We start from the raw sequence: 22,673 nt of genomic DNA on the forward strand, positions 1-22,673 counted from the left end.
TAGTAGGATTTGCAATGCATTGACATCACTCTCATTTTAAGAATTTTTATAGTGCTTTAAAGGCACCTAAGTTGATACAGTGTGTAGACTACCAGGTCTGTAATCAGGAAGACCTGAGTGCAAATCTGGCTTTAGATACTTATTAGCTATGTGGCCATGGGCAAGTCATTTAACCCTGTTTGCCTCATTTTCCTCATCTATAAAGAAAACTAGAGAAGGAAATGGCAAATCAATCCATCATTTTTGTCAAGAAAGCCCCAAATGTGTCGAATCAGGCATGACTGAAGCGACTGAATGACAACAATCGTAGTGTTTTAAGGGTTGCAAAAATATTATATATATATATATATATATATATATATATATATATATATATATATATATATATATATATATATATATATATATATATATATATAAAATCTCACACATTGTCTATAACAACCTTGTGAGGTAGGTCTATTAGTATCTCCATTTAACAGTTATGGAAATTGAGACTGAGAGAAGTTAAGTGAGGTCAAGTGTCACTTAGCCATTAAATGTCAAAGGCAGAATTAGAACTCAAATCTTCCTTTATTCACTGTGGTACCTAGTTGCCTCTGGTCCATGCACAAATATTCATACTCACAAACCCAAACCTGGTGCAAACACCCATAAAACACAAGAAAACCTTTGTTGTTCATTTTCCATATGCTTAATATGAACATATGTTATGTGTTGTATCCCCTAGTGGAATTCAAACTCTATGAGGAAAGGGACTGTTCCACTTTTATCCTTGGATTTCCAGCAACTAACAGTATATGGAACATATGAGATATTTAAGTGTTGTTGACTGATTGATTAAAAGAATAATTAGGTTGTTTAAGTCATTCTCCATACCTAGAATGGATTTCCCCATCCCCCTAGAGCCACCTGTTGATGATACTTCCTGTGTGAAACATTTCCTCAACCTCAGCTGAAAGTGATCTCTCCCTCTTCAAATTTCTTTTGACTTATCTTTGGACCTCTCTTTTATAATTCTCATATATTCTCTTATATCATAGCTATTTTTGTACATGACTTTTCTTGCCTATTAAATTGTAAGTTCCTTGAGAACAAGTCCTGTGTTATTTTTAGTTTTTATCGTCTTGCAGATGGAAGGCCAATTTTGAAGTCAGTTTCATTTTTTTCTTCCCACTTACATTAATGTTATTGTATATAATTGTTTTTTTCTGATTGTTACTTTACTCAGCTCTGCATCAATTCATCTGTCTTCCTATGCTTTTCCAGATTCTTCATATTTGTCATTTTAATGATACAGAATTATTTTATTACTTACCACCATTTTATATATAATTCACCAAATGATTGACTTCTATTGTGTTTCTAGTTCTTTGAAACACAAAATGCTGCTATAAATATTCTGTTGTATACTGACTATTTTTTTTTATTTATGACCTTTTAGGGGCATAGGCATAGCAGTGGAATGTCTAATCAAAAGGTGTAGACATTTTAGTAACATTCTTAGTATAGTTCCAAACTGTTTTCCAGAACACTTGGATCAGTTCATAGTTTCGCCAACAATGTATTAGTGTGCTTCTCTTGAACAAGGTGCTGCTTATCAATCAGCTAATCCATAAACATTTATTAAGTACTTACAATCTGTCAGGCACTATGCTAAGTGCTGAGGATACAAGAAGAGGCAAAAGACAGTTCCTGCCCTCAAAGAGTTTATAATCTAATGGGAGAGACAACATGTAAACAAATATATAGGAAGCAAGTTACATATAGGATAACTAAGAAATAATTAACAAAAGAAAGGCACTAGAATTAAGAGGAATTACAGAAGGCTTTCAGGAAAAGATGGGATTTTAAGTGGGATTTAAAGGAAGCCAGGGAAGGAAGTAGTCAGAGCAGAGGAGGGATAGCATTTCAGTATTGGAAGACAGAGAAATGCCTGGATCCAAAAGACAGGAATGTCATATTTATGGAACAGCCAGAACACCAGTGTCACTGGATCAGAGAGTGTGTATCAGGGAGTAAAGTATAAGAAGAATGGAAGAGTAGAAGGGGGCTAAATTATAAAGGGCTTTGAGTGCCAAACCGAACATTTTATACTTGCTCCTTTCTGGGAGCCACTGGAGTTTGTTGAGTAGGGGATGACATGGTCAGATCTATGCTTTAGGAAAATCACTTTAGTGGCTGAATGGAGGATGGATTACAGTGTGGAAATACTTGTGGCAGGCAGATGCCCCAACAAGCTACCACATTAATCCAAGCTTGGGGTGATGAAGGCCTACATTAGAATGTTGGCAGTGTCAGAAGGGAGAAGAGGCATGTTTGAGAGAGGTGGTGAGGTAAAATTGACAGGCCTTAACAAGAGATTGGGTGTGTGGTGAGGGATAGTGTGGAGTGCAAGATGAGTCCTAGTTTTGCAAGACTGAGGGGTTGGGAGGATGGTATTACCCTCTACAGAAATAGTGAATGTTTAGGAGGAAAAGATAATGAGTTCTATTTTAGACATATTAAGATATCTATTGGATATCCAGTTTGAGATGTCTGAAAAACAGATGGAGACGTGAGACTGGAGGTCAGCAGAGAGTTGAGTGGAGGATGGATAGATTTGAGAATCAACAGCATAGACATGGTAATTAAACACAGCAGAGCCAATGAGACAACCAAGTATAAAGGAAGTAATATAGAGGGAGAAGAGAAGACACGCAGGACAGAACCCTGAGGGACATCTATGGTTAGAAGTAATGATCTGTGTTGGGGGACAGCTCTGGACCAGGGTCCCCCGTGAGGACCGTGAGACGCCTGAAGGTCCGAACCTGCCCCCTTGTGGGGTACTGGGATGGCCCTGGTAACAGGCTGGCTCCACCCACGGGGAGGCACTTGGGAGGAGCTCGCCCGCCCATGGGAGGTACGGGGGAGGAGACAGGGGATAATAAAAGGGGATGACCACGAGAGCTGGGGGAGAAAACACAATAAAGCTTGCTGACTGCAACTCCTTTCGGGTGCTCTGCCTGTTTATTGCCCTCCCCCAAACGGGAGAGGGACCGGAGACGTCCAAAGACCAGGGATAGGTAAGTAGAAGGCGAAGGCCCGGGAGTCGCCCCGGGCAGATCTGAAAGAAGATCCAGCAAAGTAGACAGATGAAGAAGCAGTCAGATAGGTAGGCGGATAAATAGAAGAGACTGGTATTCCAAAAAACTAGAGAAAAAAAGAGTATTAAGGAGGAGACAGTGATCAACAGTGTCAATGGCTACAGAGAGGTCAAGAATAATGAGGATTGAGAAAAGGCCATTGGATTTGACAATGAAGAGATCATTAGTAAATTTGGAGAGAGCAGTTTTAGTGGAGTGATGAGGTTTGAAGTCAGATTGTATGGATTAAGAAGACAGTGAGAAGAGAGAAAGTAGAAGCAATTATCAGAGATTTATTTTATTTTTTATTTATATTGATTTATCAGAGGCTTTATTGAAGAGTTTAGTTACAAAGGATAGGAGATATAGGACTAGTTCCTCACTCTGATGACATTGTAAGTCTGGACCCCTCAAAAAAATTAATAACAAATCTTAGCTCTATCAAAATGATTTACATGTGATAAGTGCTAAATAAATGTGGAATCAAATAAAAATAGAAAAGAAATACATTGACATGTTAGTAGGAGAATGGAGTGGTGGCTTTACAACAGTGATCCAATTTGCAGTCCAGAAAAAGATACTGGAACAACCCTGTGGTCAGATAGGTAGCTACACTAAGTATATTTCTCTGTTGTGAGACTGTATCGCCAAGGCAATATTTACAGCACTGAAGGGGACTAAATATGCCAGCATAGTTCTGAATCACAAAGTACAACAGACTCCATATAGAAGGCAGAAGAAAAACATTTATTCAGACATTAAAAAGCCAAATCCCAACACCAGAAAATCAAATCCATCATAGCAACAAAGAAATCTATACACAATAACAATGTAGTGGAGTACTACCATTGCCAAGCCTTCCCTCTGTCAGGCTTCCCTCAAACCAGCTCTCTTAAACAAAATCATGGACAAGCTCTCTCACTCATGCTAGTTGCTTCCCAGCTGCCTCCTTTCTCTGTCTTTCCCAGCTCTGACTATCTGACCAACTCCCTCTCAGCTCTGCTCCAGCTCTGCCTCTTCCTATTCTACCCCTCCTGCTCCAGCCCTTCCTGTTCCACCCATTCAGCAAGCTCCTCTACCCACAGGCTTCATGTGACTTAGGCTTCCATGTGACTTAAGCTCATCACATAGACCTATTAATGGATGGGAATGATCTTCTCATTCCATTAATAATACTTTATTTCCATTAAAAAAACAGTAACAGTACAGAGACCTCTGAACACAATTTGTATTGAAGGGTTCTCACTGATTAATTGATCATCAAGAACTATGTACTCGGATTTGGAAATGTGAGCAATGAAAGTTGCCTTTAAGGAACTTATGATCATTAATGTTCTCAGTGCTTTAGGCCAAATCATCCAGTAAGTGAAGTTTGTGAATTCCATGCCCTCTAGTCCCTACTTACCTTTGTTTTACCCTCCATGCTCCACAAGTGCCAGTCATCTCATGTATTCATCCATACTGTCCTATGGATGCCCAGAGAACTTTACTGGATAATCAATTTGAATTGAAAAAGATCCCCTAGTGACAACTTATTTTCCTCAATCTTATCCATACATAGCCTATTTCTATCTAGCTGAGTAAGTGGTATAATTTAGGAAGTGTAATATAGTAGAAAGAATATTGAATTTGGTATTAGAGATCCTGAGTTCAGTTTATGGCTCTGTTGCCTGCTCTTTGTGATAATGGGGAAGATATCTATCTCCAAAGTTCTCTGAATGAAGGTGACCCTGAAGGGAGCTGCCCATACTACTGCCTTCTAGTACAAGGAAAACTATTTAATGGAAGAATAATATTATTACTACTTACCCCAACTGCAACAGTGAGCCCATCTCTTCAACACTGAAGGATGTGTCCAAACAAAACACAAAAACCATAATCACAAGTCATTTGGCATGGTTTTTGAGAGCAGGGATCATTTTTAGATATATAGATAGACAGACAGACAGACAGATAGATAGATAGACAGATATAGATTTGCATTTCCCATAGTACCTAGCACTATGCTGACTATCTACTAGTTACTCAAAATTATAGTAAACATTATATATAGCTGTTTAAGGTTTGCAAAGCATTTTACATGTATTATTTCATTTGGTCTTTTGTGTGTGTTTTGTTAATTTTGTTTTATTTCAAAAACTAGAGTAGCTTCCAGATACCTTGGAAAGTGTGTGCTATCCTTATCCCCATTTTAATACGAAACTGAGACATGTATAGGTTACATCATGTGCTCAAGGTCACACAGCTATTAAGTTTCTGAGTCTGAATTCAAACTCGGTTCCTCCTGACTGCAAATCTGGCATTCTATCTACTGAGCCACCTAGCTGCCTCCTGGTAAATACTGGTCACTTAATCCCTTAATTTTGGGAAATGATATAGAGTTCCCGTGTTTAATCAGATCCCATAACTAATGACTGTGGCTTCACCAAAGTAGTAAAATTCTGCTAAGTCTCTGTCTTTCAGCAGCTCATCAGTCATTGACAAGCTATAGCTACCTGAAAGTTAATTATTCTGCTTTTCCTCATGCCAATATTCCTTCAGTGGACAGCTGTAGCTGTTGTGGCCCTGCCCTTACCTTCTCAGATCCTAATTCAGTTATAACAAGAATGGACAAACTCACCTAGCCATGCTTACGGACAAATCAGTTGATTTATTTCAACAAACATTCATTTAATTTTCTCCTATGGGCAAGGTATGGTGATAAGGGCCAGAGAAGCATTGATAGGAAAAGAAAGAGAAAACAATTTGACTCTCATTTGTTACCGTGTCAACTAATAAAAGGGTGAGGGAGGGTTCATATAAGCAGTCTTCCAAAAGGATGTTCCTTTTCCATTCATCTGGACTAAGAGAGAACACTCTTATTCCCAGAAACATCTAGGCACAGCGTAAATCTCAGAAACATCTTTGGATTTATCCACTCAGACAGTCAACAGCATTGACCTTGTGCCTGCTCTCTGCAGAACACTGTGCTAAGCGTTTACCTTGAGGAGCCTGCCAGCTGCCTTCAGCACTCACAGTGAGTGAAAGAAAAATCTTTTATTAAACACTGTGCTACCACTGGATTGTGTAGCAGGAGTCTGGGGATCCAAATGCGAAAGTAAGTAAGTCTCTGCCCACAAGGATCTTACATTCTGATAAGAGGAAACCACACATATAAGGGCTTGGTTGTTGGGAAACACTCAAGGATGGTGTATAAGGCCATTACAAGGCAGATTAACACATCTCTTCCAGAAACAAAGGCAGAGTTGATTGAATCATGATTCCAGGATTGGAGAGAGAATTGGGGTGAAAAGTAGACCACTCAGTGACAAGGTAGTTGGGGAGGCTGCCAAGATGATGGTAGGAGTTAGGGAATGAAATGAACTGCATCTGGGGCCTTCCTGAAATAGTGGTCCAGGAGTAGCCATCACAAATCAAAATAGCAGGGCCCTAGAGCAGAAGTTCCAGAGATAAAAATGAGTAAACCCCCTTGGGATTGGTCTCTGGTCTAGGTGGTAAGGCTCTTGAGCAGTGAGCAGAGACCCAAAGAAGCACTAGAAGATAACTCATACAAGAGAAACATATATAGGAATATTTATGATTTCTTATGGTTGTACAGAGCATTACACAAGAGCTGAGAGGATGCTGAAATGATGAAAATCAGGGAGATTTTCCTAGAGGAAACAAACCATCAGTGATGATTAATATGTTATGTTCGTGAACACATCAGTTTAACAAGGGCATTAATAACACAAATTGACAAGTAGCATTGCATAATAGAAAACATGTTGAGTTTGGAGTTTAAAGACTTTTGAGTTCTGGCTCTACCACTTACATATGTGTCATTGGACAAGTCACTTAACCTAGCTTAGCCTGTTTCACTATCCGTAAAAGGAGTGAGTTCGACTCATTGATGTCTGACGTCTCTTCCAGACTGAAATCAGTGATTCTTTGAAATAAATACATTTTCTTCCATGCTCACTGAAGGACCTCCTTCTGTCCTAGATGTATATGTACATGCACACACACACACACACACACACACACACACACACACATGCACACACATGCACACACACACACTCATTCATTTATAGACCAAACTCAAAGACTATTATTTTAAACCCAGATTCAGGAACAAGCTTCCATTTTAGTTCTAACAGTAAGCTAGGTGGCATAGTAGAGTACCAGGTCGAAAGTCAGGAAAATGAGTCTTCCTTAGTTCAAATTTGGCCTCAGACATTTACTAGCTATGTGTCCCTGGGCAAGTCACTTCACCCTGTTTGCCTCACTTTTCTCATCTACAAAAGGAAATGGAGAAGAAAATGGCAAACCACTCCAGTATCTTTGTCAAGAAAACTCCAAAAGGGATAAAAAAATGTCAGATACAATTGACGCAACTCAACAACAGTCATCTTTCCTTCTGTCTTCGTCTTTGCTTTGTCTTAAAGTAATGAATTGACTTCCATGGTGGTATTGGTTGGCTCAAAGCATATGCATTTCTCCTCCTATCGTCTTTTCATAAAGCATAAAGAATGACTTAAGACTTCCTCAGGAGGGCTTCTATGCCTGCCTCCCAATAAGCCTGATATACAATATGTTTTTAACCTGGAGATATTTTGATATTGTCTTCCTTGTTCTTTGTTTGTTTTTAAGCTTGACTATTTCACATCAGGATCTTGATTTACTTATCATCTGCTTAGAAATCTGTCATTGACAGGGATGATTTCTTACTCCCTCCCGTTTGCTGTAGTTTGGCAGGGATCTAGTGAGCTGAGCTATGACCTTGAAGGTAAGGAGCACACAGTAACTCATAAGTGTCAGTTAACCTCTTTAATTGGTTTAATTGACTGTCCTTAAATGAAGCCAACAGTCAGCAAATCCTGCAGGCTTTTCATGACTTTTTTTGAAACTCACATTTCGATGGGGAGGGGGGAGCCTCAAGTGGAGAATGCTGAGGAACATCTTCTTTTCTGGCCAGTTCTTTAGGAACATGGCTTTGACTTGCAGCCCTCCCATTCCTGCTTCAATATAGATGAGAGACCACCTTCCAAGGCTATAACTATCACCTACAGTCACCAGTTGACTCAGGACCTTCCACATCCAAGCAATAAATCTTGAAAGGGCCAAAAGGTATGTAGATCCTACCCTCAAAATAAAGTTTATTTTTTTATCCTTATCTGGTGATTCATCTGTATTGCTTGGATTACAAACCCATTTTTTCCTTCACCCTCTTCCCTATGCCACCCCACCCCCAATACTTAGTTATTTATTTTACCTTGCTGACTCCTTGATTCTTAGACTTTAAATCTTGTTCCCAACCATGGCCAATCACTATGGCCTTTTTCCTAATTTTCTGGTTTCTAGATCTTCAATTTGTTTTTTGACTGCCAACCCTGTAGACACCATGTCTCCCAGTCTGCTGGCCTCTAGGTCTTGATACCTGGACTCTTTTCCCCATATCTCAGGGCCTACCTGATCAGTTCTGTCTCCTTGGTGTTCATCCCTTAGTGTACTATCCACTATATATTTTTTTAAGTTTCTTTTGTTTTTTCCTTTCATTGAATCCCCATTGATTAGCACAGTGCCTGATGTAGTAAATACTTAATAATTGCTTGTGAAGCTAATCTTAGCTTTTTAAATACTATTATCATGACAGAAGATAGCCAACTCAAGCATAGCGAATAAACAGCTGACCTCACAGTCAGAAAGAACTGCCTCTGACACCTACTGGTTCTGTGGCTCTGGGCAGATCAATTAACCTTAGCATCCCTGGCGATTATCTCAGGCTACACTTTGTAGAGAATTCGATTGTCTACAGTTGTAGAGGGAGTTGTTTCCCCAGGAGTTCCCTGTACTAATGAACACCAGAGGTCTGATCCAAATACAAAATTCAGAAAGAAGACTATAGGGTCTTTCTTAGTTATGGGTGTGCTAGACAGGGAAAACAATGTGGGGAGGGACTTTTTGAAAAGGCAAGAGAAAAGAAATTGAATGTTTTAACTGGAAATAATATGATCCCATAAAGCAAGGAAATGAAAGAAAAGGAATCTTATTCTAAGTAAGCAGGTACCCCCTTGGCATGATATTTAACCTCCCTGACTCTTATCTCTCCTTTTAATAGCAACGGAAATGTTTCAAGGTACTTTGCCAAAGATGTTCAATAACTTAAAAATAGTCTGCATGCCAACCTAATGCTTGAAAGCTTGGGTTTGGGGGTGGGCAAGGAGCAGAGAGTTAGAGGCGGGGATTGGGGGTAGGGCAGAAAGAGAGAAGAAAAGGGAGATTGGAGTCTTTGGCTTGGATTTCAAGAACGGAAGCCTGCCTGGTATTTCTGAGCAGGAAGCCACAGAAGGATAATGCTAAATGACCACCCAGGGTGAGATGTTTGGTGACTGCTGAGACAATGGGGACAGCATCAGATGGTCTCAGCTGGTGTCTGGGCATGTGAGAGACAGATAGATCACAGAGATCCTGGCATTCCCACCAAGACTCTGGAGGTCTTGGCCAAGTCTAGGGTGGGGGTTGGGGAAGTCACCCCAGAATGAGGAGAAGAGCTATCCAACTAGCAGTAGGACTAAAGCAGAACTGGCCAGCTGTGTGTAGTGCCAGGGACAATCTTCTCTGCCACATTCATTACTAGCTCTCTCACTATGATTCCAGATTTCAAGCAGATCATTATAGTTCATCCCTGCAAGATGAACTTTCAATCTGACTGTGCTGTTTCTGAGAAGAATAATGTAGTTATGTGTACATACACTTTGAAAGCTGCATGAACCCTCTACCACCATTGAATGGCAGTAGTTTTGGGGACATTATTGGTAGGTGGCAGTGCCATTTTTTGTTGTCCTGCTGCAGAGTGTAACAAAGAATTGTTATCACTCTAGATGTCAGTATCTAAATCCTATTGAGTGAAGGTAGTCATGGTCACGTGGCAGAAGGGTGCTAGACCTTTAAGCTGGGTCCCTATAAATTAGAATCCCAGAATCCTGGACTTGTATAACTCATCCAATTCAAGTCCCCTTTAAAGAAGGGGAAAATGAAGCCAAGAGAGGTTAAATGATTGGCCCAAAGTCAAATTGGTAAATGGAGAGTTGGAAGGAAGGTCACAAGGGTTCAGAACCTCTGGGTGGCTTCAACTGATGCAGGGATATAGCAGCAGCTTGAGTTGGGCTCAGTGTTAGTGTGGCAAGAACACTGGTTTAGGCATTGGGCTCTGTGCTCTATTCCAAATTCTACCACTATCCACTGAATCATCCTTAGATCATTTAACCTGTCTTGGCCCTTGGTTCCTCATTTGTCAAATGGAGATCATGACTATCTCCCAAGACTGTTGAAAGGTTAAAATTAGATAACATGAAAACATTGCTTAAACAAAATAAGATTGTTGCTATTATTATTAACAATAATAATAACATAAGGAATAATGTTAATAACCACTGCCCTATGCAATCAGATACTATAATGGTTCTGTAATGTCATTTAATGTAGATACTCTTCCTGGTGATACAAGCAACCATTCATTGACGTGAAGTCAGAACACTTTAAAAATCAGAAAGTTTGCAGTTAGAAAAGAATGGTTGGAACTTCGTTCTTATGTTCTTGCCATTGTGAAGAGGATACCTGGCAATATTTTCCAGTCATCTTTATTTCAAAATGGATTTAAAACAAATTTCCAAGACAAAGGTCTTTAACCTGTGGTTCATAAACTTGCTATTTCTAAAATATTTTGATGGTAGTATCTCAATATAATTGATTTTCTTCATAATCAATACATTTTATTTTATATGTTTCAAAGTATTATTCTGACAAGATGTTCATTAGGCTTCACCAAACTGCCAAAGGTGGTCCATGACAAACAAAAAAAGATTGAGTACCCCTATATGGATATGGAAGAATTAATGATATTAACTGTCTGGTCCCACAATAATTTGACTTTTGAAAAATTTTAACCAAATGTGACACATTAATAAAGTGTTTCTTAAGTTACCTTAAATGGACTGTCTTTTCCATGATCCTAAAACAAAATGTGGGGGCAGCTAAGTGGTGCAGTGGATAGAGCACCAATGCAGGAGTCAGGAGGACCTGAGTTCAAATCTCACCTCAGATACTGGACACTCACTAACTGTGTGACCTTGGGCAAGTCTCTTAACCCCAATTGCCTCATCCTGGATCATCTTCAGTCATTTTGATGAATAGCTGGCCACTGAATTCAGATAGCCCTGGAGGAAAAGTGAGGCTGGTGACCTGCACAGCCCTCACTCACTCAAAACAAAGTCAAGTGCAAGTCATGTTTCTCTGATGGTATGGTCTTCTTTGGCAGCAAAGGACGAACACACACGCACAAAACAAAATGTTAAACAATAAAAGTTTTCAAATTAGTATAACATCTCTTTTTTAAAATAAATATATCTAAATGAAGAGAGGCAGTACAGTATAACATTGTTATCCAGAAAACCTTGGTTTAAACCCTGTTTGTGGCACATGTTAGCTGTCTGACGATGGGCAAGCCATTTCAATTTTCAGTGCCTCAGGGATCCCTCCAAGACTTAGTTGCCAATCAATATTAAGGAATGGAGATTCTACACTGGAAGATCTCTAAACCAATAAAAGTACAGTTCTGGGCATACGCCTCCAAAAAAGAGAAACTAATGCCTTATACTTTTTTTAAGGATATAGTCTGCCATCTTATAAACAATTTGGAACATTCTTACTAAAAATATGCTTTAGAAAGAAGCACTGATCTGCAGATCAGGAAACCTGTCTTTGAGTCCTTCCTCTAATATGTGATATTACCAGTGTCAAGTATGTAAGCCTCAATTTTCTTATTTGTAAACTAGAGGTGATAGCCTACAAATGCTCAAATACTTGAGCTGCTCATCTTTCAGGGTTATTGTGACAAAAGAATTTTGCAAACCTTAAGAGATCATAGAAACATGAGGGTTTATTAGTCATTATTATTATCATTAGAGCTGACTCGGGGTCGGGGAGCATGTATTTTTCCAATATTATTCCTTTACCTCATGTACAGAATGATACATGCTCTTAGAAAGGAAGCTCAGAGGGTCTAGAATTTGCTATTTGAACTATATTGAGGTTTTGACTAATTTAGGAGGGAGAAAAAGACAATTTCTTCATGTTAGCAAAACTCAAAGGTTGAAATGTTGAATTTAATAATGTAATCAGGGAAATTTTCAACATTATATGACCGATGTATGAATTCATTGATTATTTTCAACAGCTCTATCTTTTTACCAAATTAATTTCATTTGTGAATTACCATAAAAACTTACATTTTTATGATTGTACTGAGTGAGGTCTGTAGTCTGCAAAACATTTATGCTAATGAAAGTAATGAATAGAAAATTTCCCTGAAAATAGGGAGACCAAACCAGAGAAGTCATTCTGTTGATAACATTACAGTTAGCACACTTAGATCTTTCACTTGCTGTGCCATCTTAGACTATTCAGTTGTGTTTTCTAGAGGCTCCAAACATTGCTCCAAACTGTGATACATCTGCTTAGATAGACCACATTATTAATTTTTTTTTATTTTTTTATTTTTATTTTTTATTATTTAATGTTTAACAATCACTGCCATACAATTGAGATTTTATCCCCCCTACACCTACCCCCCACTACCCCCCTCCCTCCCCACGACTGCATATAATTCTGTATAGGTTCTACATATACTTTCCTATTGAGTATATTTTCACTATAGTCATGCTATGTAGTCAGACTAAAATAAATGAAAGAAATCATATAACAAATCAAAACATGATTCACAAAAACATACACATACACAAACATGATCTGTTACATTTTGCGAATGACTTCCATATTTCTTTCTCTGAGTGTGGAAGGCATTTTGCCTTGAGAACCACCATTGGGATTTTTTTTTTTTTAAGAAGTTCTTGCGTTATTACGAAATTCCAAGTGTACCAGAAAAAACTCTCGCACACTGTGGTCGTTGCTGTGCACAAAGTTCTCCTGGTTCTGCTCCTTTCACTCAGCATCAGGTCATATAAGTCCTTCCAGGCCTCTCTGAAGTCTTCATGTTCATCATTTCTTATGGCACAATAGTACTCCATTACATTCATATATCATAATTTATTCAGCCATTCCCCAATTGATGGACATCCCCTTGACTTCCAGTTTTTGGCAACTACAAAGAGTGCTGCTATAAATATTTTCGTACGTGTGGGACCCTTTCCCATTTTTATGATCTCTTGGGGATACAGTCCTAGTAGCGACATTGCTGGGTCAAAGGGTATGTACATTTTTGTAGCCCTTTGGGCATAGTTCCAAATTGCTCTCCAGAATGGTTGGATGCGCTCGCAGCTCCACGAACAATGAATTAGTGTTCCAACTCTCCCACATCCTCTCCAGCATTTATCATTTTATTGTTCTGTCATGTTTGCCAATCTTATAGGTGTGATGTCGTACCTCAGAGTTGTTTTGACTTGCATCTCTCTAATCAATAGTGATTTAGAGCATTTTTTCATATGATTATAGATATCTTTAATTTCTTCTTCCGAAAATTGCCTGTTCATATCCTTTGACCATTTATCAATTGGGGAATGACTTGTATGATTATACATTTGAGTCAGTTCTCTATATATTCTAGAAATGAGGCCTTTATCCCCGAGCTTAGCTGTAAAAATTCTTTCCCAATTTACTACATCCCTCCGGATTTTGGTTGCATTGGGTTTGGTTGTGCAAAAACTTCTCAGTTTAATGTACTCAAAGTTATCCATTTTGCATTTCATAATGCTTTCTATCTCTTCTTTTGTAAAAAATTCTTCCCTTCTCCATAAATCTGATAAATACACTATTCCTTGCTTCTCCAGTTTATTCATGGTATCAATCTTTATACCTAAATCATGTACCCATTTGGACTTTATTCTTGTGTACGGTGTCAGGTATGGGTCTATGCCTAATTTCCGCCACACTGTTATCCAGTTTTCCCAGCAATTTTTGTCAAACAGTGAGTTCTTATCCCAGAAGCTGGGGTCCTTGGGTTTATCAAACAGAAGGTTGCTATATTCCTTGCCTACTGCGTCTTGAGTGCCAAGTCTATTCCACTTGTCTACCTCTCTGTTTCTTAGACAATACCAAGTGGTTTTGATAATTGCTGCCTTATAGTACAGTTTGAGATCTGGTAGCGCTAGGCCACCTTCCCAAGCATTTCTTTTCATTAGTACCTTTGATATTCTGGACCTTTTGTTTTTCCAAATGAATTTTGATATTATTTTATCCAGCTCTAGAAAATAATTGTCTGATAGTTTAATTGGTATGGTACTAAATAAGTAAATTAATTTAGGTAGAATTGTCATTTTTATTATATTAGCACGGCCTACCCATGAGCAACTAATGTTTTTCCACTTACTTAAATCTGACTTGATTTGTGCAAAAAGTGTCTTGTAACTGTGTTCATATAGTCCCTGGGTTTGTTTTGGCAGGTAAACTCCTAAGTATTTTATACTGTCTACCCTAGCTTTAAATGGGATTTCTCTTTCTATCTCTTGCTGTTGGACTTTGTGGCTAATATATAGGAATGCAGAAGATTTGTGTGGGTTTATTTTGTAACCTGCAACTTTACCAAAGTTGTTTATTATTTCAAGTAATTTTTTACTTGAATCTCTGGGATTCTCTAAGTAGATCATCATATCATCTGCAAAGAGTGATAACTTAGTTTCTTCTTAGGCTATTCTTATTCCTTGAATATCTTTATCTTGTCTAATTGCTACAGCTAACATTTCTAGTACCATATTGAATAATAGTGGTGATAATGGACATCCTTGTTTCACCCCTGATCTTATTGGGAATGCATCTAGCTTATCCCCATTGCATATAATGCTTGCTGAAGGTTTTAGATAGATACTGCTTATTATTTTATGGAAAGTTCCCTTTATTCCTACATTCTCCAGTGTTTTTAGTAGGAATGGGTGTTGTATTTTGTCAAAAGCTTTTTCTGCATCTATTGAGATAATCATGTGGTTTTTGTTAGCTTTGTTGTTGATGTGATCGATAATGCTAATAGTTTTCCTAATATTGAACCAGCCCTGTAATCCTGGTATGAATCCTACCTGATCATAATGTATTAATCTAGTGATAAGATGCTGTATTCGTTTTGCTAAAATCTTATTTAAAATTTTTGCATCTATATTCATTAGGGAAATTGGTCTATAATTTTCTTTCTCTGTTTTGTCTCTTCCTGGTTTGGGTATCAAAACCATATTTGTATCATAGAAAGAATTTGGGAGGACTCCTTCTTCCCCAATTTTCAAAAATAGTCTATATAGTATTGGAATTAACTGTTCTTTAAATGTTTGATAGAATTCACTTGTGAATCCATCTGGCCCTGGAGATTTTTTCCTAGGGAGTTCATTGATGGCTTGTTCAATTTCTTTTTCTGAGATGGGGTTGTTTAAGTATTCAACTTCCTCTTCTGTTAATCTGGGCAATTTGTGTTTTTTAAAATATTCATCCATCTCATTTAGATTATCGAATTTGTGGGCATAAAGTTGGGCAAAGTAGTTTCTAATTATTGTTTTAATTTCCTCCTCATTGGAGGTGAGTTCACCCCTTTCATTTTTAATATTAGTAATTTGGTTTTCTTCTTTCTTTTTTTTAATCAGATTGACCAAAGGTTTATCAATTTTATTAGTTTTTTCATAAAACCAACTATTGGTTTTATTTATTAATTCAATAGTTTTCTTAATTTCAATTTTATTAATCTCTCCTTTGGTTTTCAGTATTTCTAATTTGGTATTTACTTGGGGATTTTCAATTTGTTCTTTTTCTAGCTTTCTCAACTGCAAACCCAAGTCATTGATCTCCTCTTTCTCTATTTTATTTACGTAAGCATTCAAAGATATAAAACTTCCCCTAATAACTGCTTTTGCAGTATCCCATAAGATTTGGTATGTTGTCTCACTATTGTCATTCTCTTGAACGAAATTGTTGATTGTTTCTATGATTTCTTCTTTAACCCAACCCTTCTTTAGAATTAGATTATTTAGTTTCCAATTGATTTTTGGTTTATCTTTTATTACATGTAATTTTTAATGCATTATGATCTGAGAAGGATGCATTGATTATCTCTACCTTTCTGCAATGGATTGTGATATTTTTATGTCCTAGTATATGGTCAATTTTTGTAAATGTTTCATGTACCGCTGAGAAAAAGGTATATTCCTTTCTATTCCCATTTAATTTTCTCCAAAGATCTATCATATCTACCTTATCCAGAGTTTTATTTACCTCCTTAACCTCTTTCTTGTTTATTTTGAGGTTAGATTTATCGAGTTCAGAGAGGGGGAGGTTGAGGTCCCCCACTAGTATAGTTTTGCTGTCAATTTCTTCCTTCAACTCCCCCAACCTCTCCTCTAAGAATTTGGATGCTATACCACTTGGAGTATACATGTTTAGTAATGATATTGCTTCATTGTCTACGGTGCCTTTTAGCAGGATATAGTTTCCATCCTTATCCCTTTTGATTAGATCTATTTCTGCTTTTGCTTTGTCTGAGATTAGGATTGCCACTCCTGCCTTTCTTACATGAGCTGAAGCACAATATATTCTGCTCCATCCTTTGACCTTTATCCTATGTGTATCCCCCGTTTCAAATGTGTTTCTTGTAAGCAGCATATTGTTGGATTATGGCTTTTAATCCATTCTGCTATCCGTCTCCATTTTATGGGAGAGTTCACTCCATTCACATTCACAGTTATGATTACAATCTGTGTATTTCCCTCCATCCTCTTTCCCACCATTTGTGCTTTTAGCTCTCCCGTCTCCCTTCCCCTCCTCAATAGTATTCACTTTTCTCCCCCTCCTCCTGCAGCCTTCCCCTCCTTCTTTTAGCCCCCCTCCCTTTTACTCCCCTTTACTCTTATTGCTTCTTCCCTCCCTTTTAGCCTCCCTCCCCTTTCTTCCTCCTTCCCCTCCTACTACCTATAGAGCTAGTTAGGATTATCTACTTAAGATTATTGTTTCCTCCTTTAAACAAATCAGATGAGAGTACCTCTCAAACAATGCTCATCTCCCTCCCCTCCTTCCCTCTACTATAGTTTTGTACTTCTTCCTGTGATGTAATTTGCCATTTTCTGCTTCCTCCTTTTCACACCTCCTATTACAATCCCTTCTCATACTTAAATCATATTTTTGACATGACATCATTTACTTTATACCTGTTCCCTCTATGTATATCCCTTTTATTGTAATAGCTGCACAGTTCTCAAGATTAACAGGTATCATCTTCCCTTATAGGGAGGTAAACAGTTTGCCCTAATTGAGTAGCAAGTTTTTGTTTTTGTTTTTTCCCCCCTGTTTACCTTTTTATGATTCTCTGGAGACCTGCATTTGAAGATCAAATTGTCTATTGAATTCTGGTGTTTTGGTCAGGAAGCTCTGGAAATCCCTTATTTCGTTGAATGACTTTCTCCTTGCCTGAAATGTTATGCTGAACTTTGCTGGGTAGTTGATCCTTGGTTGAAGCCCCAACTCCTTTGCCTTACGGAATATTGGGTTCCAATTCTTTCGATCTTTTAATGTAGAAGCTGCAAGGTCCTGTGTGATCCTGACTGTATGTCCTTGATATTTGAATTGTTTCTTTCTGGCTGCTTGTAGTATTTTCTCCTTCACTTGATAGCTCTGGAATTTGGCACCGATATTTCTTGGGGTTTTGAGTTTGGGATCCCTTTCGGGAGGGGAACGGTGGATTCTTTCGATGACAATTTTGCCCTCTGGGTCTAGTAGTTCTGGGCAGTTTTCCTTGATGATTTCCTGGAAGATACTGTCCAGACTCTTTTCTTCATCATGGGTTTCTGGCAGGCCAATAAAATTCTTAAATTTTCTCTCCTGGATCTATTTTCCAGGTCAGTTGTTTTTCCAGTTAAATATTTTACATTTTCTTCTATCTTTTCATTCTTTAGATTTTGTTTGACTGATTCTTGTTGCCTCATTGAGTCATTAGTTTCTACTTGCCCAATTCTAATCTTCATCGTATTGTTTTCTTCAGTTAGCTTTTGCATCTCCTTTTCCATCTGACCAATTTTTCCCTTTAAGGAGCTATTTTCTCCATTTAATTTTTGTACTTCTTTTTCCATTCGACCAATTTTCCCAGTTAGGTTTTGTGTTTCCTTTTCCATTTGATCAATTTTCCCAATTAGGTTTTGGGTTTCCTTTTCCGTTTGATTAACTCTTCCTTTTAGGGAATTATTTTCTCCAGTTAATTTTTGAACTTTCTTTTCCATTTTTTCAATTTTCCTTTTCAGAGTGATGTTCTCATCAATGAATTCTTTTTTTATAATTTTAAAATCATTCGCCAGTTTTTCTTTTATTTCCTTCTTCAGCTGTTCCAGGAAAGCTAGTTGTGCTTGCGAGAAATTCATAGTCCCTTCTGAAGTTTCAGATGGAAGTACAGTCTCAGCTCTGACCTCTTTGGTGTTTGTGTTTTGGTCCTTATCCCCATAGAAAGATTCTATGGTTTTTTCACTTTTCGTCTGCTTTTTCCAATTCATGATATTGGCTGAGTGTTGTAGCTTCTGGTTCTTTCAGTCAGAAGGTACAGAACTTTGTGTTGAGCTGATGTGTGAAGAAGCTAAAAGCAGGTTTTTGTTTTTTGTTTCCCAGATCAACCCTGGGGTTAGCTTGTTATGTGTGTGGGAGGAGTGGTCTGGTCACAGGAGATCTCCTCAGCTGACCTGAGGCAAAGGCAAGGTCAGGGGATGGTGATCCCAGCTTCCCTATTGTCTTCCCTTTTCCCCTGGAGGGCTGAGGCACGCCTAGATGCTAATGCATGTTCCCACCCATCCTGGGGCTCCTCTCCAGGTGCTGAGGCTTGCCTGGGTCTCAGTGCGAATTTTCTCTGCCCTGGGTCCTCTGTCCTTCCAGATCACCTCCGCCACAGTAGGAAGAATCCCCCTTTGCTATTTTCCTAGCCTCTGGTGTTATGAGACTATTTGCCCCCTTCTGCTGTTCCCGCTGATCCAGGATTTTTCTGGGGAAATATTTTATGGTTCTTTCACGGACATCAGCGGGGAGGAGAGAGCATTTACTGATCACTCCACCATCCCGGCTCCCAGAAGTTCAAGTAGGTGACTTACCGAAGTTTAGTCTTCAGGTTGAAGGTTTCAAGGGCTGCTGCGCTGATATACCAAAGTTTAGTCTTCAGGCTGAAGGTTTCAAGGGCTGCTGCGCTGATATCTGGCGCTCAGCAGCTCTCACTGGCTCGGTTTGGCTGGTCTCCTGCTCTGCTGGTTCCGCCCGCCACTCTCAGGCTTCTCAGATCCCTTCCGCCCCACTGCGCTGACTGCGCTGTGCTGTGCGCTGGGGGCTCACCCCTGCAGAAGAGATTCTTCCCATGGACCTTCTACTCTAACCTGGGCTCCGAATCTGTCAAAGTCTGTCACCCACTGGATTCCGCACCTCCAAAGTTTGGTCAGATTCTCCTTTCAGAGGTATCCAGAGGAATTTGTCCCCACATTATTAATTTCTTAGCAAATCATCTTGTCTATAAAGGATTTTGTGCTATTTCATCATAATCATCATGCAATAAGCTATTATCTTTTACTACTAAAGATGTTGATTTGAGTGCTTTTTAAAAATGGCAATTTTAAAAAATTATTTTATTCATTTCATTAAATATTTCCCAATTGCATTTAAAAATTTTTAATACTTTTTTTAAAATTTGAGTTCCAAATTTTCTCTTTCCCTCTCACCCAGCCTCGCTGCTTGAGAAAGCATGCAATTTGATTTCAATTATACATGTAAAGTCATGCAAAACATATTAGCCATGTTGTGAAAACACAAATAAAATAAAACAGTAAAAATAAAGAAAGTTTTTTTAAGTATGCTTCAATCTGCAAGTGGGTAGCATTTTTCATCATGGGTCCTTAGGAGATGTCTTAGTTGTCTAATTGTCTCAATTAGAGTAGCTAAGTCTTTCACAGTAGAATCATCATTACAATACTGCTGTTACTATGTACAATGTTCTACTGGTTCTGTCCACTTCACTTTGCATCAGTTTATATAAGTCTTCCCAAGTTTTTATGAAACCATCCTGCTTGTCATTTCTTATTGTACAAAAGTATTTCATCACAATCATGTAACACAACTTGTTCAGTCATTCCCCAATTGATGGGCATCCCCTTGATTTCTAATTCTTTGCCACCACACAAAAAAGTTGCTGTAAATATTTTTGTACAAATAAGTTCTTTTCCTAAATGGGAAATGTTAATAAATGCTAACATGTATCTTAGGCTGCCACACTTCCATTTTGAATACAGCACAAACAGCTCCCCTGGGAACAAAGAGATGTTTTTGGCCTTTATTTTCCAAGGGGATCCAGGAACGTTATACAAAGACAATATTTCAAATGAACATTCTATTTTGATTGTCTGGGTGCTCTTGGGGAGGGGGGGAAAGAAGATACTAGCCATGATGGTCAAGTAGGAGGAAGAAGTCCCTATTGTTCATCCTTCATTCTAAAAGAGGACCAATGATATCATGAGGCTAATATCTTAATTTGTGAGTAAATGGGATTTAAGTGAGGTAGACCTGTGCAAAGTCATCAACCTCATTCTCTCCTCCAAAGTCATCACAGTCCAGTGGTAAGACAAAAAATCAAGAAAACTGGCAATGCCCAGGAAAAGGAAGCACTACAGCCCAGATGTATCCTTCTCCCTCCCCTACACACAACTCCATGAAGACCTACAAAAATACCAGAATGAATCCTAATTAGGAAATCCAAGGAAAAGTCACATCAAGTCATTTTTCCAGCCAGGTGCAGTATAGAGAAAAAGACAGAGGTACTCCAGAATGAGAAGCATACAGCTACACCATGTTTCTCTCTGTCCTTTGCTCAGAATAAAACCTGTGCTCTCCTTAGTCTACAGTGGATCTGTGACCCAGCTCTGGAGTATGAGTGACAACATTGCCAGTTAGCCCCTCATGATCATTATTTCTCTCTTGAACCACTAATAACTTTCTACTGTGGGTCAATTGGTCATTCCTCTTAGGAATCTATAGGATTTTCTGCCTGTATTATTTCATTTCCTTTGCCTTGCAGTATTTGTTTGGAGATGTTTATACTCAATTTGAGAGAATGAACAGAGTTTGTAGCCCACATAGTAGAAATAGACAGATAGAAAAACTGGAATCCACAGTAATGAGTCTCTCCATAGAAACAAAGAAGACAACAACTGTATGGGAATACAGATATATAGGAGAAAAAGACAATCTGAAAGAAAAGAAGCAAAAACATATTAAATAATATTAAACTAACACATGATGTCTCTACCAACAGTACAGTGATCTCACAGTGTAGAAACAACTGAAGGATCATACATAGGTATCTCAGAAGAATACAATAAATAAAAAACTAGACACTATAAGAAATGATACAAGAAAACTGCCCATAACTTATTAATACAGGGGAGGGGGAAAGTGTTTATTGAAAAAAAACCCACAAATTGCTGACAGAAAAAAACAAAAGTTCTACTAACAAAATGAAAAATCTAACAGTTAAATTGAACAATTTTATTTGCAAAAATAAATTCTGCAAGAGACCAGGAGAAATATCATCAAATAGAGAAAATAGAGGAGGTAAACTATGAAAAGAATGACACTTATGGAGAAGAAATAATGAGAAGAAGAAGATTAACACATTAATAACAAAAGGATTTTTTTCTAAAAGTATCCAAGGAAAGAAATATGAAAGCAGAATTTAAATAGAAGTAGAGAAGCAGGAGCAAACCTGAAATTATATGAATTTAACCTCATTACACCCCACCTACAGATGAATCTTTTTTTTGTTGTGTTTTGTTTTTTTGTTTTGTTTTGTTTGGGACTAAATTACAGAATGGATAGCTCATAAAAAGGAAGAATGGAGAAAGAAGATAGAAGGGAATATGTGGCGCATCCTAAACAAATCAATAATAAACAGTGAAGAGAAAAATAACTTCTCAAAAGGGAGGCTGCAGGAGAATGGGTGAGATGGCAAGGAGAGTAAAGCAGTAGGAAATAAAGGGGAAAGATCTCAATTTAGAGGTGGGGAGAGGTCCCACCAAAGAATGCTCCTATGAATAAATAGATTCTGTAATGAGAGTTGGCCACAGAGGAATTATGTCAAGCTTTTAAACAATATGTACCAGTACTATATATATATTATTCTCAAAAATAGAAAAGCATCCTACCAGACCCCTTTTATGATACAAATATAGTCCTAGTAATTAAATCAGGGAAATATAATGCAAAGAACTATAAATCAACATCATTAATATATAGTGATTCAAAAATTTTTAAATAAATTCATTCACTAAAAATCTGCAGGGATTTAGTGCTCAAGGAGATCCTTCCATGGCCTTCATGGATAGCATTCTGCCTCAGGAGAAGTAGAATTTGACCACCATGGAGAACTGACATCCAAATAAGTAGAAAAATATGCAACCAGAGAGGAAATTCCACATCAAATGGGAAAGAAATGATCATGGGGAGGATCAAAAGTAGAAACGGACTCCACAATCAAGAGACACAGGAAAATTTCTGACATGAAAAATATTT

The 22,673-nt window shown here is 38.1% G+C and overlaps 1 long non-coding RNA gene across 2 annotated transcripts in view; it reads left to right on the forward strand.

Moving 5' to 3' along the window:
- Nucleotides 1-6,216, forward strand: part of LOC140524181 (uncharacterized) — a 31,449-nt gene extending 25,233 nt beyond the window's left edge. The window contains exon 4 of one of the 2 annotated variants that reach the window (XR_011973595.1): nucleotides 5,994-6,216. This is a non-coding gene — a long non-coding RNA (uncharacterized lncRNA). The remainder of the gene's footprint in view (nucleotides 1-5,993) is intronic. The other variant, XR_011973596.1, reaches the window with a different exon arrangement.
- The last annotated feature ends 16,457 nt before the right edge of the window (nucleotides 6,217-22,673 follow it).

Source organism: Notamacropus eugenii, chromosome 1 (assembly GCF_028372415.1).
Source record: "Notamacropus eugenii isolate mMacEug1 chromosome 1, mMacEug1.pri_v2, whole genome shotgun sequence".
NCBI classification, from domain to species: Eukaryota; Metazoa; Chordata; class Mammalia; order Diprotodontia; family Macropodidae; genus Notamacropus; species Notamacropus eugenii.